Source organism: Hemitrygon akajei, chromosome 15, assembly GCF_048418815.1.
Source record: "Hemitrygon akajei chromosome 15, sHemAka1.3, whole genome shotgun sequence".
Lineage (NCBI taxonomy): Eukaryota > Metazoa > Chordata > Chondrichthyes > Myliobatiformes > Dasyatidae > Hemitrygon > Hemitrygon akajei.
In genome coordinates, this window is record NC_133138.1 from 42,811,639 (window position 1) to 42,838,433 (window position 26,795).

The following is a 26,795-nucleotide window of genomic DNA, read 5'->3' on the forward strand; positions in this document are numbered from 1 at the left end:
TATTTCAATTTTTCTTCATAGCTCATACCCTGCAGATCTGGAATGAGCTCACCGCCCTTCTCTAAACCCTCTCCAGTGCCTTCACATCCCTCACAAGAATTGGGGACCAAAGTTGTACACAGTAGTCCAGGTATGGCCTCACCAGCGCATAATAACCTTAAGGACAATGTCTTTAGACTTGAACTCCACAGAGTGCATTATATAGCCAAGCATTCCATTAGCCTTCCTTTCATAAATTTTAGTTGCCTCTTCATAGAAATCCAGCATATTAGTTAAACATGATATCCCTTTTCTGAACAGATGCTGGCTTTCTGTTAACATGACTGTTCTTATCATCTGCTTTTCCTACTCATTCTTCATGAATGTTTCCATTATCTTACCTACGATACACGTTAAGCTTACTGGTCTATACTTAACACTATATTCTAGTGTTGCTTTCAAAGTTCTCCACTAAACTGAAAGCTGTCTTGATTACTAGCACTAAGCATGTGCTAGTAATATACCTTATACCTCCCTATTATACGCAACTTCCTATATATAATTTCTAATTGTATGTAACTTCAAAACAATTTAATGATTAGCTTCAGTGGAACTTCAGTTTCAGAAGCAAAGTATATCACATAGCTGCTACCATAAAACCATAAGACATAAGAGCAGAATAAGCAGAATAAAATCAAAGTCTCATCAATTTTATTATATTAATTGACTAGTCCAATGGGTCAAGGAGAAATTTTCAGTTGTTCTACATATACAATATTTACCAGAGCTTTGTTTCATTTTACTCCCAGTTTTTAACGTGATTGAGGGGAGGGGGAGTTCTAGCTTTGGGTGCCTTTGTTTCCTCGCTCTGAAAATATATTTACAACAGTCTGTCTGTAAAATAGTTCCTCTTTAAACTCTCACTGCTCACTTATTGCTTCATTAGCTAGTCTTTGCTTTCCCACACTGACATCAGGTTAAATTACTACCATCTGAAACAATGGATTGAATTGAATTGAATTGACTTTATTACTTACATCCTTCATATACATGAGGAATAAAAATCTTTATGTTATGTCTCCGTCTAAATGTGCAATGTGCAATTTATAGTAATTTATAATATTTGTTTATAATAAATATTATGTACAACAGGATAGTCAATATAACATAGAAATACAGTTGCGTCAGCATGAATCAATCAGTCTGATGGCCTGGTGGAAGAAACTGTCCCGGAGCCTGTTGGTCCTGGCTTTTATGCTGCGGTACCATTTCTTGGATGGTAGTAACTGGAACAGTTTGTGGTTGGGGTGACTTGGATCCCCAATGATCCTTCGGGCCCTTTTTACATACCTGTCTTTTAAATGTCCTGAATAGTGGGAAGAAAAAGGAAAAAAGAACAAGTCAAGTCAAGTCAAGTCACTTTTATTGTCATTTCAACCAAAACTGCTGGTACAGTGCATAGTAAAAATGAGACAACATTTTTCAGGACCATGGTGTTACATGACACAGTACAAAAACTAGACTGAATTACGTAAAAAACAACACAGATAAAACTAGACTAGACTACAGACCTACACAGGACTGCATAAAGTGCACAAAACAGTGCAGGCATTACAATAAGTAATAAACAGGACAATAAGGCAAGGTGTCAGTCCAGGCTCTGGGTATTGAGGAGTCTGATAGCTTGGGGGAAGAAACTGTTACATAGTCTGGTCGTGAGAGCCTGAATGCTTTGGAGCCTTTTCCTAGACAGCGGGAAGGAGAAGAGATTGTATGATGGGTGCATGGGGTCCTTCATAATGCTGTTTCCTTTGCAGATGCAGTGGAGAAGAGAAGGAGATGTAGAAACTCACGCTGCAGAGTGTCAGAATGCAGCCAAGTTAAAAGTTTTCATTTGATCCTTCTTCTCTTCTCCAAGTCATCTGTGGCCCTGTAGTTCTTATCACCAACACAAGAGATTCTGCAGATGCTAGGAATCCAGAGCAACACATAACATTCTGGAGGAACTCAGCAGGTCAGGCAGCATCTATGAAAAGGAATAAACAGTTGACATTTTGGGCTGAAACCCTTTGTCAGGACTGGAAAGGAAGCGGGCGGAGATGCCTTAATGTGGGGGTAGGGGGAAGGAGTACAAGCTGGCAGATTGATAGGTGAAGTCAGGTGTGGGGGAAGAGCTGAGAAGCAGGTAGGTGATAAGGTATAGAATGTAAAGGTCTGAAGAAGAAGAAATCCAATAGGAGAGGAGAGTGGACTATGGAGAAAAAGAAAAAAAGAGTGCAAAAGTGGACCATGGAGAGTGGAGAATGGGAAGGAAGAAGGATGCCAGAGGGAGGTGAGGAAAAGGGAAGGGGCAAAAGAGTAGCTAGGATGGGGAACTGGTGATTCTATCACCACTTTCCATGCTATGTGACCATTCAACTACCTGTCCTCAGTCCAGCTTTCTGGGGCTTCTCCCTAAAACTTAAAAAAAACATTGGAGTACTAAGATTCATTTTTTTATTTTCCTTTGGCTTGGTTTTCCTTGTTTGCTTTCCTACAAAGGCAAATGTATAGGGTTAACAATATAGAGGTGGATTGTTGTTTTCATTACATTAAAGATACCTCAGACAATCTTAGTGGGTGGTATTGCATGTCTATATACTTTAATGGTGACAGATTAGAGCAGCTCAACAAAGCTAGGCCGACCTACATTTATGGGCACTGTTAGTGTGGGGTTAATGGACATGTTGTCATGCTAAGCAGACACAGCACTTTCCCATGCAGTCATCATCATTCTCCCGAATCTGTCTGCCAGCACTCCTCCTGCTCAGGTAGGATGGATTAATTATATTATATAACCCATACCATTTTCCTTTCTGTTCAACAGAATGAAAGGACAAAGGAAACAGAGTATGTGAAGAGCAGTAGATCCAAAGCTTCCACTGTTGCTGAATGCTAATAAGGACACACAGGGTGGGGTTAAAGGCCAATGAACTACATGCACTTCTCAGTAGTTTCTGCAAGTAGAGTGATTCAGAATGCTGGAAAGGCACATTAGCCCCAGCAGTTATCAGTTATTATCATTGTACATTACATGAGATAAAGTGCTGTTAAAGATTGAACAACTTACTGTTGAATTACTGATAACTAGTTTTGGCTGTTACAGCACACTCTTTCTCTCAGTCATCTGAAATGCCCATAGAGTTCCATATCTTAATGATGTTTGAAGCACTTTTTGTTTTTGTTTTAAATCTTAGAAGAGGTTAGTTCGTAAATCTAAGCTTTAGATAACAATTAAGCTATCAAGGTGAAGGTGGAATAAAATTGTAACAATAGTAACAGCTCGCAAAATTGAAACTGATTTGCTATGACTATGACTCTGCTCATTATCTTATATTAATGGTTTATGATTTCCTGATTGGTAAAATGAGCTGTATTATAGTTAAATATCATTATCAATGGAAGGAACTGGAAAAGGGGGAAAACAAGTCAGTTTCAAATTATATAGAGGGTGGAGGAGGGTTGGCTAGGCCAAATGTTATCTCTACAGTGAAGGCAGGTCCAGATTTCTGTGAGGACTAAGTTGTTAAGGGCATAAACTGATTTATGTATTAATTATCAAAGACTTAAACATTTGGAGATGGAGGCAATTAGGGAAGCACAATCAAAGGAATTCTAAAACTGCAAAATGCAGAGCAGTAGGGAATGGTAAGCAGGTCAGGCATTGCTAAACTCTGAGCTAATTTAAAGGTGAATGATCTATACTGGTTCTGATAAAGACAGAGGAAAGTTAGCTGAAGCTACTGAGTTCAGCATTGAGTGTGGAAGAACACAAAGCGCCATGCAAAAAATAAGGCACTACTCCTCAACTTTATGTTGATGTTGTTTTAACAGTGTATAAAAATACAGGTAAGTCAGAGTGGGAGTGGGATGGGGAATTAATGTAGCATGTTGTTTGACCTGAATAATTCTTGCAAGTTTAGTTTTTATTAAAGTACCCTTATACTAACCTTATATTTCTTTTTTTTTGCAACATAATGGAACATTTATTTTAATAAATCTGTTTTAACAGAGTACTGACACCTCACGTTTAAATAATAATGTTATTTTAAGTGTATGTAAATCATTCTGTAATGACTGAACTATATATTAAGGATTGACAAATAATTTTATGTATTCAAAGCCAGTGTTCTGCCTGCCCTAGAACAGAACTAAATGGAGGATTTATAATCTTTAAGACAGTTGTGTCTAACATTAAACCGAATAGATCCTTAGTTTACTTTCACAGAATTAACAACAGATCCAGCACTGCTGTTCAAGCATAATGCAGTCTGGTGGAAATAAAGTCCCCTTTACACTGATAAGTGCAAGATTCTTTGAGTATTATGTGCAATAGAATATTGGAGCCTGAAGCTTAAAGATCTATGCACAGCATTAGTATTTCAAAGTCAACTTATTTTCTTCGAAAGTCAATCCACCTTATGACCTATCTATGTCAGCACGTTTCAGTTCAGTTAACTTTTTAGTACATTTCAGGGTTTTCTGTATAAGGTTCCTGATCTCCTGTTTCACACAAACTGTGAGCAAACTCAAAACAATGAACTGTTAACCCCCAAGATCTCCTGTGAAATGAAGAAACTTCTTTGAAAAGCCCATGAGGAGGTGTATGTAAAACACAACTGCTGTGGAAATGTGATGAGGTAGTGTAATACCCATTGAAAGGTCATAGCACGATTACTTTGCTTATAAGTCTAGATTGACAGGATCTAGTAATGTGCAATGAACTGTTAACCCCCAAGTCTGTCCAAATCTTTCACTGTTTACTGCTGGATTTTATAAACCTACCAATTCCTTCAGCTATCTTGACTATATCTCTTCCCACATTCTAGCCTCAAGTGCAAATGCCATTCCCTTTTCTCAGTTCCTTCAACTCTGTTGCATCTGTTCCCAGGCTGAGACTTCCTTTTCCAGGACATCTGAGATAGAAACATAGAAACACAGAACACCTACAGCACAATACAGGCCCTTCGGCCCACAAACAGGTCCCTACCTTAGAAATTACTAGGTTTCTTAAAAGACCCTATCGTATCTGCCTCCACCACCATTGCCGGCAGCCCACTCAATGAGTATAAAAGTTACCCCTGACATCTCCTCTGTACCTACTCCCCAGCACCTTAAATCTGTGTGCTCTTGTGGCAACCATTTCAGCCCTGGGAAAAAGCCTCTGACTATCCACACGATCAATGCCTCTCATCATCTAATACACCTCTATCAGGTCACCTCTCATCCTCCGTTGCTCCAAGAAGAAAAGGCCGAGTTCACTCAGCCTATTCTCATAAGGCATGCTCCCCAATCCAGGCAACATCCTCGTAAATTTCCTTTGCACCCTTTCTATGCTTCCAATTCCTTCCTGTAGTGAGGCAACCAGAACAGGTGAAGTCCACCTCTTTTAAAGAATATCCTCCTCCATTGATGCTGCCCTCACCCACATCTCCTTAATTTCCTGGACTTCCATGCCCACTCCATCTTCCCACCTCGGTAACTGGGATAGAGTTCTTCATCCTCGCCCACCACCCCATGAGCCTTCGCATCCAACACATTATTCTCTGTAACTTCAGTGAGACCCCACCACCAAACTTGTCTTTACCTCCATCCCATTCTCCGCTTTCCATAAAGATCGCTCCCCCTATGATACCCTTGTCCATTCGTCCTTCCCCACTAATCTCCTTCCTGGCAATAATCCCTGCAAGTGGCCTAAATGCCACACCTGCCCATTCAGTTTCTTCCTCACCTCCATTCAGGGCCCCAAGCAGCCCTTCCAAGTGGGGCAACACTTCATCTGTGAATCAGTCGGGGTCATCCACTGTATTTGGTACTCCCGATGCGGCCTTCTCTACATTGGTAAGGCCCAACATAGACTGGTGGACTACTTTGTCGAGTACCTTTGCTCCATCCACAAAAAGCAGGATTTCCTGCTGGCCAGTTTAATTCCAATCCCCATTCCCATTCCAACATGCTGACCAATAGCCTCCTCTACTGCCATGATGAGGCAACTCTCAGGTTGGAATAGCAACCTCATATTCCATCTGGGTAGACTCCAACCTGATGGCATTAACATCAATTTCTCCAGCTTCCAGAAATTTCTTTGCCCTCTCTCTTTCCTCTTCTTCTATTCCGCACTATGGACCTTCTCTTACCTCTTCTGCTTACCTACTTATCACCTTCCCCTGGTGCCCTCCTCCCTCCCTTTCTCCCATGGTCTGCTCTGCTCTCCTATCAGATTCCTTCTCCTCTAGCCTTTTACCATTTCCACCTATCACCTCCCAGCTTCTTACTTCATATCCCCTCCCCAACCCACTTGGCTTCACCTAACTTGTACTCCTTCTCTTTCCTGCACCTTCTTATTCTGGTGTCCTCTCCCTTCCTGACTGATCTTGGCCTGAATTGTCGACTGTTTATTCAATTCCTGCCCTGCTGAGCTCCTCCAGCATTTTGACTGTGTTTCTCTGAAGCCTGAAATGGAAACAGCCCTGAGGACAGTTTCTATCCCAGCGGTATTGTGGAGTACGTAGGTTATCAGAAGTTAGAGGGGCATCTTGATCAGCTGAGTTAGTGGACAAATGAATGGGAAATGGACAAGTGCGAGGTGTTGCACTTTGGAAAGTCAAATCTGGGTTGGACTTTCTCAGAGAAATGCAGGGTCCTGGGGAGTGCTGTAGAACTTGAAGTACACATACATGGCTCACTGGAAGTGGAATCACAAGTAGACAGGGTGATGAAGAAGTCTTTTGACGTGCTGGTTTTCATAAATCAGGGCACTGAATATAGAAGTTGGGAGGTAAATTGTGGGCACTGGAAGTATGCCAACACATCTGATATACTCCCAGCAGATCCGCGACACAAATAAGTACATATATGTCACCAGATACAACCTGAGACTTGTTTTCTTGTGAGCATACTGGGTAAATCCCAGGACCATAATAGAATCAGTAAAAGACCGCATCCAACAGGGCAGACAGACAACTCAAATGCAAGAGGTAACAAACAGTGCAAATAAGAAAGAAAGAAAGAAAGAAAGAAAGAAAGAAAGAAAGAAAGAAAGAAAGAAAGAAAGAAAGAAAGAAAGAAAGAAAGAAAGAAAGAAAGAAATAAGCAAGCAAGCAAGCAAGCAAGCAAATAAGCAACAAATATTGAGAACATGAGATGAAAATTCCTTGAAAGTGAGTCCACAGGTTGTGGGAACAGTTCTATGATGGGGCAAGTGAAGTTGAATGAAGTTATCCCCACTGGTTCAGGAGCCTGATGTTTAAGAGTAATAATTTCTTCTGAACCTGGTAGTGTGAGTCCTGAGGTTCCTGTACCTTCTCCAACATGGCAACAGCAAGAAGAGAGCATGACCTGGGAGGTGGGGTCCCTGATGACGGATGATGCTTTCCTGCAACAGCGCTCTGAGTAGATGTATTCAATGGTGGTGAGGGCTTTACGCATGATGTACTAGGTCATATCTGTTACATTTTAGGGCTTTTCTGTACAAGGGACTTGGTACTCCCACACTAGGCTTTGATGCAACCAGTCAATATATTCTCAACCACACTTCTATATAAGTTTGTCAAAGTATTAGATGTCATGTCAAATCTATGTCAACTTCTAAGGAAGTAGAAGTGCTGCCATGCTTTCTTAGTATTTACACTTTTGAGTTGGCCTCAGGACAGATCCTCTGAAATGATAACACCAAGTAACTTAAAGTTGCTGACACTCTCCAACTTTAATTCCCCCTATGTTGTTGCCAATCCAAACTGACTGGGGTCTGCAGGTGAAGAAATAGAAGATCCAGTTGCACAAGGAGGTATTGAGGTCGTGGTCTTGAAGCCTATTGATTAGTCTTGAGGAGATGATAGTATTGAATGTCAAGCTGTAGTCGATAAAGAGCATCCTGATATATGCATCTTTGCTGACCAGATATTCCAGGGCTGAGTGAAGGGCCAGAGAAATTGCATCTGCTGTGGACCTGTTGTGCCAATAGGCAAATTGGAGTGGATCCAAGTTGTTTCTCAGGCAGGAGTTGATGTGTTCCATCACCAACCTCTCAAAATACTTCATGACAATGGACGTAAGTACTACTGCACTGTGGCAGGGATGCACATTCTTTTTAGGCACTAGTAATATTGAGGCCAGCATGAAGTAGGTGGGTACCTCAGACTACCAAAGCGAGAGGTTAAAGCTATCAGTGAACACGGCAACACAGGTCTTTAGTACGCAGCCAAGTACCCCATCTGGTTTGGATGCTTTTCATGGGTTCACCCTCCTGAAGGATACTCTCAGGTCAACCTCAGAGACTGAAATCAGGGCTATCGGGGGCTGTGGGTGTTTCTGATGGTTCCTCCATGTTTTGATGGTGAAAGCCAGCATAGAAGGTACTGAGCTCATCTGGAAGCCGAAGCCCTGTTGTCACCCTTGTGACGTGACATTTCACTATATTGAAAAGATTTACATGGATTTTTTATGAGATGAGTGTGGTTGATCAAGAGTTAATGAGAGCAGACCACTTGTCATTGCCTATGTAGGTTTTAGCAAAGAATTTTACAAAGTCTCATAGACTAATTAGGATTAAAAAACAATTAACTCAATAAGAAAGTAGCAAACTTGATAAAACATTGACTGAAAATTAAAAAAAACTGTAGATGCATGAAATCTGAAATAAACGCAGAAAATAATGGTAAAACTTGGAGAAAATCCAACAGGTCAGATAGCATCTGTGGAAGGGGAAACATTTCAGATATGGGATTGCTCATTAGAACTGAGAAAAGGAAACAAGCTAGCTTAGGTAGCATAGAAGGTGGGGGAGGGTGTTGAGTGAAACAAAGGGTATTTCTTTGATAAAGTTGAAAGATAATAAGCTTCTTTGTCAGTGTGATGTGTTACTAATTTTGCGTATGTCAAATGTTGTATGACTATACAGAATGGTGCGGAGAGAAAGGATGGCAGGCAAAAATTAATAACATCCAGTCGTTAGTTAGATGGGAAGAAAGAGAGACTTATATGAAAATGGAGGGTTCAGTGAAAGTTGCAAAGTGCTCAGGCAGAAGGTGAAATTGTGTTCTTTGATTTTGCATTGGGCCTTTTTGTAACACTGCAGATAGGTCAGATAGAGAATGAGTTCCTGAATTAAAGTGGCAGACAATTGGAAGACTCTTGCGAGACAGAATGTAGGTGCTTTGCAAGACAATCACCCTGTTTGATTTATTCAATATAATATATTGAGTCGGTGGAAGAATGCAAAATATAATGGCTGAAATATGTTTTAGTAACTGCAACAATTTGTAAAACCCATCTCTTCCCTTTCTTAATCTGTCTTTTTCCATCTCTGGAGACTAACTATCTATTGATATCTTTTATAAACCTGCTGATTCTCACAGCTATCACAACTATACCTCTTCACCCTGTCACATGTAAAAATGCCATTCCCTCCTTTCAGTTTCTCTGGCTTGCCGCATCTGTTCTCGGGATGATGATTTCCTTTCCAGCACATCAGATCTGTCCTCCTACTTAAATGAATGGGGTTTCCCTTACTCCACCATTGATGCTGCCCTCACCCAGCTCTCCTCCATTTTCTGGAAATCTGTCTTCACCCCATCCTCCCATTGTCTTGACAGAGATAGAGGTCCTTTTGTCGTTACCTACCATCCAATGAGCCTTCTCATTCAACACATCATTCTCCACAACTTCAGCCAGCTTCAATAGGATCCTTCCAGCAAACACATCTTTACCTCCCCCTCCCCACTCTCTGCTTTCCGCAGGGATCACTCCCACTGTGATTCCCTTGTCCATCCATCCTTCCCCACTGATCTCCCTCCTGGCACCTACCCCTGCAAGCAGAAGAAGTGCTACATCTCCCCCTACACCTCCTCCCTCACTACTGTTCTAAACAGTCTTCCCAGTTGAGGTAACACTTCACCTTCAAGTCTTTCGGCGTCGACTATTGTATCCAGTGCTCCTACTGTGGCCTCCTCTACATTTGTGAGACCCAACATAGACTGGGGGGCCATTTTGTCAAGCACCTTTGCTCTGTCCACAACAAGCAGGATCTCTTGGTGGCCAATCAGTTTAAGTCTAACCCCCATTCCCATTCCTACATGTCATCCGTGGCCTCCTCTACTGCCAAAATGAGGCCACTCTCAGGTTGAAGGAGCAACATCTTTTATTTCATCTGGGCAACATCCATCCTGACAGGATGAACATCAATTTCTCTAACTTGCAGTAATTGCTCCAACTCCTCCTTCTATCTTCTTCCATTCCTGATTCTGGCTTCCCATCACCTCTTCTCTTCCCCTTTCCTGACTATCAGCTCTCTCTGGTGTCCCTCACATTTCCCTTTCTCCTCTGCTATCAGATTCTCTCTTCCTCAGCACTTTACCCTTTCCACCCATCACTTCCTAAATTCTCACTCCACCCCCACCCCACCACCTACCTTCCCCTCACATGGCTTCACCCATCACCTTCTAGCTTGTAATCCTTCCCCTCCCCACATCTTCTCATTCTGGTTTCTTACCTCTTGCTTTCCAGTCCTGATGAAAAGTCGCGGTCAAAAATGTTGACTCTCTCCTACAATTTAAAGTGGTCCATAGGGCCCATATGACCAAGGATAAGTTGTCTTGTTTTTATTTAGATATATCTCCGTATTGTGATAAATGTAATAATGGAGAAGCTTCACTCATTCATAAGTTTTGGACATGTCTGAATCTTGGAAAATATTGGAAAGAAGTATTTCAAACTTTCTTGATAATTTTCAAAGTAAACTTTAAACCCAATCCTTTGGCTGCTTTATTTGGTATTGTTGGAGGAAAGGATATTATATTGCAGTCATTTGACTTACACATTTTGGCTTTTATTTCTCTTATGGTTAGAAGGACTCTCTTGCTTAAATGGAAAGATGTGTCCCCTCCTACTCACGCCCAATGATTACATGATGTGATGTCATGTTTAAATTTAGAGAAGATTCGATGTTCAATCTCTGAATCTGGTCAAGACTTTTAAACATTGTGGGGACCTTTTCTGAATTATTTTCAAAACCTTTGATATGCTGTTAAAGCACAGATGGTGACTAATAATTTTTTCCCTTTTTTCTTTTCTTATCAGCTTTGGTCTTGGTAGTGGGTTAGTTATCTTTTATATAATAAAATTACTATATTTCAATGTTACGAATGAATCAAACTGTATGAATATAGGGTAAGGAGTCTTTATATGTGATTTAGTATAATGTATTGATATATATTTTTTGTCTTGTACTCTGTATTCTTATATAACCATATAACATATAACAATTACAGCACGGAAACAGGCCATCACGGCCCTTCTAGTCTGTGCCGAACGCTTACTCTCACCTAGTCCCACCAACCTGCACTCAGCCCATAACCCTCCATTCCTTTCCTGTCCATATACCTATCCAATTTTTTTTTAAATAACAAAATCGAAACTGCCTCTACCACTTCTACTGGAAGCTCGTTCCACACAGCTACCACTCTCTGAGTAAAGAAGTTCCCCCTTGTGTTACCCCTAAACTTTTGCCCCTTAACTCTCAACTCATGTCCTCTTGTTTGAATCTCCCCTACTCTCAATGGAAAAAGCCTATCCACATCAACTCTATCTATCCCCTCATTATTATATGTAATAATATTATTTTTTTTATTATATGTAAATTAATTTAAAAAAATTGGAAAACATGTTGACTGTTTATTCCTTTCTGTAGAAGCTGCCTGATCTGCGGAGTTGCTCCATTACTCTGGAAAATTCATTAGACCCTTGCAGTTCACATTACACTTTTAGAAATCTGGATTTAAGATAATGATGATGCAGAAACTGACTGTGCTGATGAATGCATTGTTGGACTGTGCTGTTAGAAGATATGAATGGACAAGGTATATGAACTCAGAAGTACACATAGAAATTAATCTGGAAAATTGTGAAGTATTGGAGAGGACAGTAAGTCAAATAGTAGCATACTGAGAAGTGAGAATTGTAGATAAATAGAGTGATCTTGAAGTGTATACCAAATACTGAACACAAAATACTCTGCAGATGCTGGGATCAAAGGTAGACTCCAGACCCTTGGCACGAACATTGAATTCTCCAACTTCCGGTAATTCCATCCCCCTCCCTTCCCCTATTCCAGTTTCACTCTACCTCCTCCTCCAGCTGCCTATCACCTCCCTCATGGTTTTGCCTCCTTCTACCACCCATAGTGCTTTCCCCTTATATTCCTTCTTCACCTTTCCTGACTATCCCCTCCCCCACCCCTTGATCTTTCCCCTTACTGGTTTTTCACCTGGCACCTACCAGCCTTCTCCTCCCCACCCTACCCCTCACCTTCTTTATAGGACCCCTGTCCCCTCCCTCTTCAGTCCTGATGAAGGGTCTCGGCCCGAAACGTTGACTGTTCGTTTCCAGGGATGCTGCCCGACCTGCTGAGTCCCTCCAGCGTGTTGTACATGTTGCCAAATACTGACGTTGTTGGGTATGTAGTTTTTGTAGTTAGGAAGGTAGTTGAGATACTCTTTGGCTGTAGCACAGCAAGTAAGCACAAAGTACATAAAAGACTAGTTAACCCACGTTTAAAATACTGTGGACAGTTCTGATCTCAACAACGCTGGAAAGACAGAATGATGGGAGAGAAAATATGGTGGTACAGAGGAGGTATAGCCAGATGCTACAAGGACAGAACATTCATTATGAGGAAAGATTGCTTCGGTTGAGGATGGTTTCATCAGAACAATGCAAACTGAAGGAGTTCTAAGTGAAATTCTGAAGATTGTGACATTATTGAGTGAACAGTAATGCTATGTTTTCCTTCATTGTGGGAAGAAAATCTGTGGGATAATCTGTGGAGAGTTTGGAGTGGAGTTGAGGAAAGTTCCTTTCACCCAAAGATTGGTGGGGGTCTATAGTTCAGCATCTGACAGATGCTGAAGATAGAAATATAGACAATTGCTTACATACCTGCTTTGCTATAATCCACAAGGCTACAGACTGAGAGTAGAAGTCTGAAGAGCTCTTTTTTGACTGACCTTGACATAGTTGGTTAAGCAATCTCCTTCTGTCCCATGAATGTCTATGATTCCTATCAAGGCAAAACTGGATGGGAGCAGGTATGGTTGTGAAGTGTTAGACGGTAGGACAGGACAGAGGTTATGTGAAAACCTCGAGGAACCTTCTATTAGTAGAACAGTTGAAACTCGGTTGAAATATACTGTATTCAAGTAATGTAAAAAGTTTTGCCAAAAGCAATCATGGTCAAGTACCATGATAGCCCACATCATACAACACGGCACATAATGAATGGAAAGAATGTAAAAAATGACCAAGTACTTGCAAGTAAAATTGAATGTCGAATTATGGTGCAGAGCCACCTAGTGGGTAGTGAGTAGAAGTACAGTATGACTGAAATGTGAGTGAGTTCATTGGGCCAGTTTGGGCCAATTCAGGTTGCAGTCAGTGTCCACTCAACCTCTGTTTCCATCTGGAGGACGGAATGAGTTGACCCATAGCATCTCACAGGTACCACTGAAATAGAGCAAGCTTCAGGAGATGACTTGGCTTTGGGCATCATATACTGCAGCCATATTTCCTGACAGCATTTCTCCAGTCACTGGTTACAAAGGGCTTTTCAACAGTTTTTGAAAGTCTGATTTTCCAAGTTGTTTATAAATTAAATAACTTTAAATATTTTTAATAGCTAAACTAAGCATAAAAATGTTAAACACGAGAAAGTCTGCAGGTGCTGGAAATCCAAAACAACACTCACAAAGTGCTGGAGGAACACAGCATGTCAGGCAGCATCTGTGGAAATGAATAAACAGTTGACGTTTCAGGCTGAGACCCTGCTTCAGGACTGAAACGGAAGGGAGAAGAAGCTAGAATAAAAATCTTGGGGAAAGGGAAGGAAGCTATCTAGAAGGTGTTAGGTGAAACCAGGTGGATGGGGAAAAAAAAGGGCTGGAGAAGAAAGAATCTGATTGGAGAGGAGAATGGACCATAGGAGAAAGGGAAGAAGGAGGAGACACAGGGGAAAAAGATAGGCAAGTAGAAGAGTTAAGAGGCCAGGGGAATAGAACAGGGGAGGGGAAGGGATTTTTTTTAACCAGAGGCTGAAATTGATATTCACGCCATCAGGTTGGAGACTACCCAGCCGGAATTTAAAGTGTTGCTTCTTCACCCTGAGGATGGCCTCCTCTTGTGCCTAGATGAGGCCATGGACTGACACATCAGAAAGGGAAAGGGAATCAGTTTAAAATGTTTGGCAACCAGGAAGTTATAGGTGCTCAACAAAGTGGTCCCCCAAATTACGTAGGGTCTTGCCAATGTAGAGGAGTCTGCATCAGAAATGCCAGACACAACAGACAACCCCAGCAGATTCACAGGTGAGGTGTTGCCTCACCTGGAAATACAGTTTGGAGCCCTGAATGGAGATAAAGGAGGAGGTGAATGGGCAGGTGGAGCATTTAGGCCACTTGTAGAGATAATTGCTGGGAAGGATATTAGTGGAGAGGGACGTATGGACAAGGGAATTGCAGAAGGAGAGATCCCTGTGGAAAGTGTGTGGGGGGTGGGGGGAGGGAAGGAGTAAAGATATATTTAGTGGTAGGATCCCTTTGCCCTTGCTCATGTGCTAAATACCCAGTACATTAACAGATATTCATTACATTCAGCTTCTGTACTACAATTCCACTGACGTCAATCGAACATTGGAAGTTACAAGGATTCTCTGTCCACTGATGTAGCCTGAATTACTAAATATTTCCAGAATTTAACATATGCTTTGGATGCCAGTATTAGAAATTAATATGGAGACACAAGATCTAGAGCATCAAATGATATGCTGGAGGAACTCAAAGGTTTGTGGTGTAGATATTTTGAGTCAAGATCCTGCATCAGGAATGAGAGTGGAGAGGGAGAATTAAGAGTTAAGCAGGGGAGGAGAATTTTTTTACTGGAGGGAAAAATTGATATTCATGTCATCAAATGGAAGCTACCTAGATGGAATATAAGGTATTGCTCCTCCACCCTGAGGTGCCTTATCTTGGCACAAGAGGGGAATGGGTCTGATGGGGCAATTTGACAGACCGGAAAGAGGTAAAGGATGGGGTGAGGAGTGATCAAAGGCGGATTCAGCTGTTGGAGGGTGATAAACAGGAATACAATGAGCACCATTGCTGGAATTTGATGAATAAAGAAAGTGATAACTGGAACTATTAGGTGAGAAGTAAGAACAGATGAAACCAGGTGGAGCAGCATATTCAGTGAGTGAAATGTTTGGGTGGTAGGTGAATAGAAACAGGAGGGAGATGGAAAGAAAAATAGGTGGTGGGGGGGGGGGGGGTTGAAGGAGGGGTGGTCACTAAAACAGTCAAACAAGCAGATTAAATTTAATGTCCAGGTTCATCGAGGAACACAAGATTAAGCCAAAGCTTTCAATCTCTTGAATCTATTCCAGTATGCCTCTTGATGATGACTGCTCTATAACTTTTACATTACCTTTGCTTTTATACTCCAGGCAAGCAACATTTTTCAATTTCAGATTTAGTATCTAAGGTTATGAATTCTAAAATGTAGAAGTCCTAAAATGAATTAAATAGTAATTTACAGAAGTGCCTTTCGCTTTATTAGCTACAGATTTAAATGTTGCTGAAAATAATCATACTTAGTCAACCTGAGTTTGCGGTTGGGCTGAGGAATTGTAACGGTGATGATTAATGGAAACATGAAACAACTTTGCAGCGTCAAAATAAACTGCTGAAGAAATTCAGTGAGTCGAGAAGCATCTATAGAGGCAAAAGAATCACAACCATGCAACAGGTGTGGAATGTGCTGAAAATGTTTACCATTTAAATAATAATAATAATCTGCTCTTTCATTTTTCCTTCTAAAGTGGATGAGAAGTGACCTCCAAAATTCCTATCCAAGAACAGGAAAATAAATTGTTGGAATTTGTTGAATAACTTGTTGAAAATAAGTAAGTTGGCAGACCTTGAAGAGAATTTGCAGTGGAGTACACACTAAGCACAGAAGGTTGAGTATGGTGGGACTAATGCTCTGAGCTGAGTATTTTTCAATGCAAGGAGTTTTGTAGGAAAGGCGGGTGAGTTTAGGGTATGGATCAGCATGTGGAATTATGTTATTGTAGCTATTAGTGAAACTTGATTGCAGGAGAGGCAGAACAGGCAACTCAATGTTCCAGTGTTCCATTGTTTTAGATGTGATAGAATGGGAGGACTTAAAATGGGGGGGGGAGTGGCATTATAGTCAGTGAAAGTGTCAAGGTAGTCCTCAGACAGAACAGACAGGAGAGCTCACCTAGTGAGGTTTTATGAGTAGAATATGAGGAATAAGACTGGTGTGACTACATAAATGGGATTATATTATAGACAATAGTCCATGCAATTCAGAGGAGCAAATTTGTAAAGAGATCACAGACTGTTTCAAGAAGCATAGGTTGTTATAGTAGGTAATTTTAACTGGGTCTCCCAAACTGTAAAAGGATTAGATGGGATAGAGGTTGGCAAATGTATTCAGCAAAGTTTCCTTCATCAGTACATATATCCCAATGAGAGAGTGTGCGATACTTGACCTCCTATTGGATAATGAGACTGGGCAGGTGAGAAAAGTTTATGTAGGGAAACACTTTGTATCCAGTGATCCTAATGCCATTAATTTTAAAGTAAATATGGAAGAAAGGTGAGTCTGATCCACAGGTTGAGATTCCATATTGGAGAAAGGTCAATTTTGATGGTGTCAGAAAGGATCTGGCAAGTGTGAATTGAGACATGTTGTTTTCTGGCAAAGATGTACTTGGTAACTCAGAGGCCTTCAAAGTGAAATTTTGAGACAACGGAGTTTGTATGTTCCTGTCAAAATAGAGGGCAAGGATAGCAGGTTTAGGGAATGTTGGTTCCAAGAAATATTAACGCCCTGGTTAAGAAAAAGAAGGAGGTGCACTGCAAGTATAGGCAGGGAGGAACAAATGAGGTACTTGAGGAGTACAAGAAATGCAAGAGAACACTTAAGGAAGAAATCAGGAGGGCTAAAGGAATGCATGAGGTTGCCCTAGCAGACAAGGTGCAGGAGAATACTAAGGGCTTCTACAGATATATTAGAAGCAAAAGGATAGCAAGGGACAAAACTGATTGTCTGGAAGATCAGAGTGGTAATCTATGCATGAGCCAAAAAGTGATAGGAGAGATATTAAATGGAATTTTTGTACCTATATTTACTTGGAGGAGGGACACAGAGACTATAGAAGTGAGACAAATCAGGGCACTAAGGACCTGGACCCTATACAGATTACAGAATTGTTTGCAGTCCTGAGGCAAACTAGTGTGGATAAATCCCTTGGGCCTGAGAATGGGTTCTCTTGGATCCTGTGGGAGGCGAGTGCAGAAATTGCAGGGGCCCTAGCAGAGATACTTAAAACATCCTTAGCCACGGGTGAGCAGAGGATTGGAGGAGAGCTAATGTTGTTCCGTTGTTTAAGAAAGGTTATAAGAATTAGCCAGAAATTGACTGTATAGGCCGGTGAACCTGATATCAGTAATGGGAACGTTATTGGAAGGTAATCTAATGGGCCAGACAAAGAGGTTGCTTAGGGATTGTCAACATGACTCTGTGTGTGGTAGGTCATGTCTAACCAATTCTGTAGAGTTTTTTTGAGGAAGTTACCAGAAAAGTTGATGAAGGCAAGGCAGTGGATGTTCCCGAAGTGAGGTCTTTGACAAGCTCCTACATGGGAGAATGGTGAAGAAGGTTCAGTCACTTGACATTCAAGATGAGGAAGTAAACTGGATTGGACATTGGCTTCATGGAAATAAGCCAGAAAGTGGTAATAGATGGTTGCCTCTCTGACTGGTGGCCTGGAACTAGTGGTGTGCCATTGGGATTGGTGCTGAGTCCATTATTATTTGTCATCTATATCAATGATCTGGATGATAATGTGGTAAACTGGATCAGCAAACACCAAGACCTAGACTTCGTGTATAATTCTTCATTAACCATGACATAGAATATAAAAGCAGGAGAGGATGTGGTAAAACTTCATAAAACCTTGCATAGGCTACAGCTGTATACTACACTACAGGATACATGTGATCTTATTGATATATCAGACAGGCGCGGTTTGTTTGTTTCAGAGAATCTCTCTTCAGGAGTGAAACATTCCATCCCAGACAACATTCTAATCAGTCTCAGCTGAAACCTCTCCAGTGTAATCACGTGTGTTTTATACTGCTGTGTGCTGCTCTGGCCGGTGGAATGTTTTATCATACCATGGTTAATGCGACTGTACACAAAAGACACTGCAGATGCTGCAAATCTTGAAGGAAATTAGCAGGTCAGGTAGCATGTATGGATGAAACATTGCCAGAGATGGCGACTGTTCATGGATTCTGCCTGACTTGCTGAGGTCGTCCAGCATTACCAGTATTCTTTATGAAGTTTGACATTATGTTTTCCTCATCTACCTATTCTACCATTTCGAAAAAAAATTTGAGGAAGCAAAACTGAATCTGCCTCCTGCATTTCCAGAACAAGAGATTTTCTTTTTAAAACAACACATACAAAAGTCGACATTGACCGTTTATTCATTTCCATAGATGCTTCCTGCTGCTTTAAGTGTGTGTTGCTTTGGACTTCTAACATCTGCAGAATTTCTCGTGGTTATGGTTTTTTCTTTGTCTTTTTAAGCTTATTCTGATAGGTAGCAAATAATTTAACAAATGTCATGAGCTATAATAATATAATTGTTTGCAACATTGTTTTTTCTTATGCCAATGTCAGTACCTCCAGTTGAACTGTCTTTTTGTGTGTTTTCCCCCTGCTGTCAGTCTGTGGTTTTGTATTGCCATGTGCTCCTGTCCCTGCTCGTGCTCTACTCTGGCCCCTGTATTACTGAGTAGTCTGTCTCTCACCCGTTTCTCATTATTAATCTGTTTTGCTGCCACTCCTGTCTCATTGTGCTCCACCTATCACCTGCCTCTCTGTTTATTGCTCAGTGTATTTCAGTCCTGTGTTTTCACCTGTTTGTTGCCAGATTGTGCCAGTGAGTTTTCCTGAGCCTTTCCAGCATTTGTTTCTGAACTCTGTCTGTCTGAATATTGACTCTGCCTGTTTCCTGATTCTGGTTTTGGATTTCTCTGGAGTTTTTGATCTCTGCCCGAACTTTGTTGCACACTCCACCCTCCCCCCCCCCCCCCCCCCCCCCGGATTTGCTACTCATTAAATATCACTGTGTGAACTGTACTTGGTCTGCAATTAGGTCCCTGCTTCAGCGTCCTGACAGTACAATCTGGCCAGAATGGATCCAGCAGACCCCAGTTGTCTGAGAGATATCCTGGAACAACAGGGTGATGCTGGTGAGACTCCAGAACCAGCTGGAGTCTGTGTTCAGGGCAGTTGAGTCACTTTCTGCCAATGTAGCTGATCTTGTGGCCCAGACTCAGTCACTCCAGCTGTCCCAGAGCGCCCACCAACATTCTGTGACTGCATCTTCTGCCCTGCCTTCCATGTCCTCACATACTCCTCCTGTCCAAGAGCCCTGTCTGCCTCTTCTAGAAAAGTACTTAAGTGAGCTCAGTACCTGCTGCTTTTTCCCAATTCACCCTCATTTTTGAATTACAACCAACAGTTCTGACTGATCGAGCCAAGGTAGCCTATGTCATCACCCAACTGTCTGGTTGGATGAGAGAATGGGGAACAGCCATCTGGGAGGCAGGCTCCCCTTTATGCATTTGTTTCTGGTTATTTTCTGAGGAGATGAGAAAAGCGTTTGATCGTTCCAAACATGGGAGAGAGGCTGCCCACCCTAGCCACCTCCAGTGGCTGGAACTTGGAGGCACAGAACGACACCTTCCTGAATGGCTTCTCCAAAGATATCAAAAATGAGATGGTCACCCAGGACCTTCCTGCCACTTTTGAAGCCCTGGTGGATTTGGCCATCCATGTTGATGTTTGCCTTCAGCAGTGCTGCAGAGGGAGGGGGTTACAGAGGGCCCCTGGGGGCACTGGAGATTTCCAAGCTCCTTGTCAGTCTATATTGCCCTGCTGTTTACAATCTCCATCTATAATTCCTGTTCCAGAGCCCAAGGCTATGCATGTTGACTGTACCCACCTGACGCTGACTAAAAGACAAAGGAGAATCAGCACCCATTCCTGTCTGTACTGTGGCCAACCAGGCCACTTCATCTCCACCTGCCCAGTAAAAGCCAGCGCTCACCAGCAGGACGAGGAGTATTGGTGATCGTGACCCCTGTCTGGCCCTCCTCAATGCCACTCAATCTCATACCTAGTTCTCTGGAGTGGGGTGTCCAACGGCAAGCAGTCTCTATCTTGGTCGATTCTGGAGTGGAGGGGTGTTTTATTGATTTCCAGCTTGGCTGCCCAGTGGGGGTTACCCACATCTGCTCTCCAGTCACCATTAATGGCCAGCGCTTTGAATGGTCAAAGATTGGCTAACATCACCCCGGTGAGTCTCTGTTTATCCAGCAACCATCGTGAACAGTTAACCCTTTATGTTATTGACTCTCCTCTAGCTCCCATTGTCCTGGGCCATCCCTGGTTACTCAGACACAACCCCCACAATGACTGGCTCAGCGGCAAGATTGTAGGCTGGAGCCCATTCTGTCACTCCCACTGCCTCTGCCACGCTCAGATCCCCTTGTCTCCAGCCCGAGGAATTTTCAGACCTTAGTGCCATCCCTCCTGAATACATGGACCTCAAGGCAAGTCTCAGGCCACTTCCCTGCCGCCTCATCGTTCATATGAATGCGCCATTGACCTCTTGCCTGGCACATCTCCCCTAGGGAATACAGCTGCCTGTATTCCCTGTCCGTACCTGAAACAGAAGCCATGCGTAAGTACATGCAAGAGTCCCTGGCTGCAGGCATCATCTGGCCGTCTTTCTCCACTACTGGTGCCGGTTTTTTCCTTGTTGAAAAGAAGGATGGCTCCTTGAATCCATGCATTGATTACCGGGGACTGAATGAAGTCACTGTTCAGAACTGTTACCCCCCTTCCACTCATGACCTTGGCATTTGAACTACTGCAAGGAGCCTCAGTTTTCACGAAGCCTGATCTCCGTAATGCCTAACATCTTGTCCGCACCCCCACCTCAACACTACCTCAGGACATTACGAGTATCTGGTCATGTCATTTGGTCTCACCAATGCTCCCACCGTCTTCCAAGCCCAGGTAAATGACGTTCTCAGGGACATACTGTACCAATTTGTTTTTGTGTATCTTGATGACATTTTGATTTTTTTTTAAAGTCCCTTGATGAACACACAGGTCACGTCTGCAGAGTTCTCCAGTGCCTTGTGGAGAACCAGCTCTTTGTGAAGGCTGAGAAATGTGAATTTCATTGCAATACATCTCCTTCCTGGGGTATGTAATTTCAGGCTTTTATAGATGTGCGGTGGAGAGTATATTGACTAGCTGCATCACAGCCTGGTATGGAAACATCAATCAGCTGAATGGAAAACCCTACAGAAAGGGTTTTCTGTAAACCTGTTGGTTCAGGTGGACCAACAGAAGATCAAGGCGGTGGTCGAATGGCCCCTACCCTCTACTTGTCGGGAGCTGCAATGCTTCTTGGGCTTTGCTAACATCTATCGCCGCTTCATCAGAAATTACAGTACACTGGCTGCACCACTCACTGCTCTTACCTCATCGGCTATCAGATTCTCCTGGACCCCTGCTGTTGGTCAGAGAAGGAACGTTTCACCTCTGCCCCCAACCTGATTGAACCCAACACCGACCGGCAGTTCATTATGGGAGTGGATGCGTCTTACATTGGTGTAGGAGCTGTTCTCTCTCAGTGCTCGACCAAGGATGAGAAGGTACACCCCTGAGCCTTCTCTCGTTGCCTCACTCCCACGGAACGGAAACCGGGAGCTGCTGGATGAGAAGCTAGCTCTGGAGGAGTGGAGCCATTGGCTGGAGGGAGCAAAGGTGCTATTGTTAGTCTGGACTGATCACAAGAATCTGGAATATATCCCTACGGCCAAGCGTCTCAACTCCCAACAAGCTCACTGGTCCTTGTTTTTCTCAAGATTCAATTTTACTCTGTCCTTCCACCCCGGTTCCAAGAATGGAAAACCTGATGCCCTCTCCCGAAGATTTCCCTCCTCGAGAGACCCCTGCAGTACTTGACGTCATCCTCCCTGCTCACTGTCTCGTGGGTGCAGCGCAATGGGATATCGAAGCCATGGTGCAAGCTGCTCAGCAGAGCGAGGTAGCCCCTAGTCAATGCCCCACTAACCGGGTTTATGTTCCCAGCTCTGTCCGCTCACAGGTATTGCAGTGGGGTCATTCTTCCCGGTTATCCTGTCACCCTAGAACCAAGTGTACTCAGGCCTTCATCAGTCAGTGGTTCTGGTGACCCTCCATGGGAGATGATATCTGCAACTTTGTCTCAGCCTGCTCGGTCTGTGCTCAAGGCAAGAAATCTAACTGGTCACCCGCTGGTCTGTTACAACCCCTGTCTATCCCCAAAAGACCCTGGTCCCACATTGCCCTGGACTTTGTCACTGGTCTTCCCCCATCAGATGGTAATACCACCATTCTCACAGTAGCTGATCATTTCTCCAAGTCTGTACACTTCATTCCTTTACCTAAACTCCCCTCGGCCAAAGAAACAGCCAAATTACTAGTACTGCATGTCTTTAAATTACATGGCTTACCTGTAGGTGTTGTGAGAGACAGGGGCTCTCAACTCACATCCAACTTCTGGAGGGCAATCTGTAATCTGGGTGCCTCTGTGAGTCTGTCTTCAGGATTCCACCCACAGACCAATGGCCTGACCGAGCGGGCCAACCAACAGCTAGAGACTGTATTGCAGTGTCTGGTCTCCCAGAACCCCTCCTTGTGGAGTCAGCAGCTACCCCGGGCCGAGTACATCATAAACTCTCATCCGTCCTCGTCCACCGGTCTGTCCCCCTTCAACTGCTGCCTTGGCTACCAACCTCCACTGTTGCCTGCCCAGGAGGAGGAGGTTGGCGTTCTGTCTGCCGAGGCATTCATCCGCCGTTGTCAGCAGACATGGAGGCGCACTCGCTCTGCCTTTCTGTGCCTCTGCTAGGATCAAGCATCAAGCTGACTGCCATCGCTCCAAGGCTCCACGTTACCGCCAGGGACAGCGTGTGTGGCTTCCAACCCAAGACCTGCCCCTCAAGGTGGATTCCTGCAAGCTTGCTCCTCGCTTCATTGGCCCCTTTCCCATTGTTAAAGTCATCAGCCGTTTGTCTCAAGCCCCTCTCCACTCTCTGCCGCATTCATCCCACCTTCCATGTGTCCAGCATCAAGCCTTTCATGAGCCACCCCAAGTCCTGTCCCCCAACCCCTCCCCTCCCCCACGGCTCATTGATGAGTCAGAGGCCTTCATAGCGCGTCAACTGCTGGACATTCGTCGCTGGGGCGGTTGCCTCCAGTACCTTGTGGACTGGAAGGGCTACGGTCCAGAGGAGCAATCCAGACCCCTCTCTCATCAGGGACTTTCATCGCCAGCATCCAGCTCCCCATCTGCCGTGGTGCCAGGAGGCATCTGTAGGGGGGGGGGGGGTACTGTCAGTACCTCCAGTTGAACTGTCTTTTATGTGTTTTCCCCTAGCCGTCAGTCTGTGGTTTTGTATTGCCATGTGCTCTTGTCCCCACTCCTGCTCTACTCTGGCCCCTGTATTACTGAGTACTCCGTCTCTCACCTGTTTCTCATTATTACCTGTTTTGTTCCCACTTATATCTCATTGTGCTTCATCTATCATCTGCCTCTCTGTTTATTGCTCACTGTATTTCAGTCCTGTGTTTTCACCTGTTTGTTGCCAGATTGTGCCAGTGAGTTTTCCTGAGCCGTTCCAGCATTTGTATCTGTACTCTGTCCGTCTGAATATCGACTCCACCTGTTTCCCGATTCCGGTTTTTGGATTTCTCTGGAATTTTTGATCTCCGCCTGAACTTTGATGCTGACTTTGTTGCCCCCCCCCCCCCCAGATTTGCCACTCAGTACAGTACTTGGTCTGCAATTGGGTCCGTGCTTCAGTGTCCTGACAGCCAATCAAGGTGATAAAAATTAGTTGGAATTAAGAGCTAACAAGATTTGGATTTCGATGATCACTGGGTAATGAAAGAAGACATTCTCATGAAACTAACCTGGGGAAATTGTTGATCTTAAAAATGCCTATTACATCTGATCAAAAGCCACAAAACGATGAGATGTAAGATACCTTCAGGCTTCCACACACATCGATGCTCTAGATGTTTCTGTGATGAAACGCAAGTGGAAACTGAACACTGGACTCAGACAACACATTCTGAATTTCAACCGTCTCTGAGAAAATCATATCCTGCCTGTCCAGTGTCTTCTCGGGCAGTATCTGTGGAGGCAAAGGAACAGTTGATGTTTTGGATTGAATCCCTTTATCAGGATCCAGGGTGTAGATGGATGATAGTCAGTAGATAGAAAAGAGAGGGAGAGATAAGTCAGGTACTGGTAGGTCATATGATGGAACCAGATAAAGCATAGGCAAGATGAGCTTGTCTGTTCTTAAGTATCCCTAAAGTCCTATCATTCATTTGGTGTATCTTAACCTTATTAGCTTTCCCAAATATTTCATCTTGCACTTAGCAGAATCAGAATCAGGCTATGTTGTGAAATGTGTTAACTTTGCGGCAGCAGTACAATAATATAGAAAGAAACAGTAAATTACAGTAATCATATATGCATGTAATGTATAGTAAATTGTTAAGTAAGTAGTGCAAAAACACAAACTGGTGCAGTAGTTTTCACGGGTTCAATGTCCATTCAGAAATCCGATGGGAGAGGTAAATAAGTTGTTCCTGAATCACTGAGTGTATCACTTCAGGCTTCTGTACCTCGTACCTGATGGTAACAATTAGAAGAGGGCATGGCCTGGGTGATGGTGGGGAGGTCCTTAATAATGAACGCCACCTTTCTGAGGCACCGCTCCTTGAAGGTGTCTTGGATACTACGGAGGCTTGCACCCATGATGGAGCTGACTAATTTTACGGCTCTTTGCAGCTTACGTCAATCCTGTGCGGTAGCATTGCCCTCCTGCACGCCCCCCCACCCATAGCAGACAGTGATGCAGCCAGTCAGAATGCTCTCCACGGTACATCTATAGGAACTTCCAAGTGCTTTAGCTGACAATACAAATCTTCTCAACCACCTAATGAAATATAGCTGCTGACTTGCCTTCTTTATAGCTGCATCGATATGTTGGGATCAGGTTAGTCCCCAGAGATGATGACACCCAGGAAATTGAAATTGCTCATTCTCTCTCGTTCTGTGGTAGGGGGAAAGCCACGGTTCTGAAAGAAGAAAGACATTTCAGAGGTTCTAGCAACTGAGAGAATGGAACAGAATCCTTGCACTGGGCAAGGTGCAATATAATCATGGTATTTGTGGGAATCTGTGGCTGTCGTGCATGTCAATGGATAGGCTATCCCCTGAAATGGCAGAGCAGATTCAATGGGCTGAATGGCCTAATTCTACTCCAATGTCTTATGGAGATGGAAAGATCCATAAAAGGAAGGGAAGAGTCAAAGATGGACCACATGAAGGTGACAGGAGGGTAGAAATTGCTTGCAGGGATGATGACATTTTTAAGTTCAGCATGTATTCAAGCAGCAGCACCAAAGCTATTGTTGGTACACTGCAGGAGAAATTGGGGAGTGGGCCTGCGCATGACTGAAGCAAACAACGTTGCACATATCTGACAAAAAGGCAGCCACTGCTTGGCCGCATGTGACTGCCTTTAGGCTCCCCCTTGGATCTGCACAAAGTGAATGTGACTTAGTCACTTAGAAAGTGACAGTTTCCAGCATTTTCAGTTTTGATTAAAAATAGCTTAATGAAGGGACTTCTGGCCAGTGATTCATATCCCTATCATTCACTATCATTTTAAAATTTCCCAAGTGAATCAGCTTCTGTATCCTAATACCAGGAAAAACGTGATATGAAAGCGCATATACTTAAAATGAAAGTCACCCCAAGAATGGTGTGTTTGTTCCATAACCAAGGGTGATTTGATAAATGGAATATCCAGTTTGTTGTCACCAGCTACAATGGTGGAGATAAAAATCGGATTGCACATGGAAGAAATGAGTACTTTGCTATTATATCTATTATATTTGAAGGTTGAAAAAATTAATGTATCAAAGGCATTTCTTAAAACTAAAAGTACAGAGATATGAGTTACAAATAATAATTTTACACATACACTCAGTGGCCAATTTATTAGGTACAGGAGGTACCTAATAATACAGTGGGCATTGAGTGTTAGTTGGTGGGCTTCTGTTGCTGTTACACATCCACTTCAAAGTTTCATGTGCTGTGCATTCAGAGGTGCTCTTCTACATACCATTCTTGTAATGTGTGGTTAGTTGAGGTACTGTTACCTTCCTGACAGCTTGAACCAGTCTGGCAATTCTCCTCTGACCTCCCCCATTAACAAAGCATTTTTACCTACAGAACTGCTACTCACTGGAATTCTTTTGTTTTCCATACCATTCTCTAGAGATTGTTCTGCGTGAAAATCCTAGGAGATCAGGATCACATACAAATGTGATTTCTGAGACACTCAAACCACCCCACCTGGCACAAACTACCATTCCATGGTCTAAGTCACTTAGATTACACATCTTCCTCATTCTGATGTTTGGTCTGAACAACAGCTGAACCTCTTGACCACATCTACATGCTTTTACGCATTGTGTTATGGCTAGATGATTAACACACACCTAACAAAATAACCACTGAGTGTATTTATGAAGTGCAGTAAAGT

General features: G+C 43.1%; 1 long non-coding RNA gene across 1 annotated transcript in view; it reads left to right on the top strand.

The window, feature by feature from the left end:
- Positions 1 to 3,746: 3,746 nt before the first annotated feature.
- The window catches only part of LOC140739291 (uncharacterized), a 28,692-nt gene continuing 5,643 nt past the window's right edge, over positions 3,747 to 26,795 (top strand). The window contains exon 1 of the long non-coding RNA XR_012101595.1: positions 3,747 to 3,867. This is a non-coding gene — a long non-coding RNA (uncharacterized lncRNA). The remainder of the gene's footprint in view (positions 3,868 to 26,795) is intronic.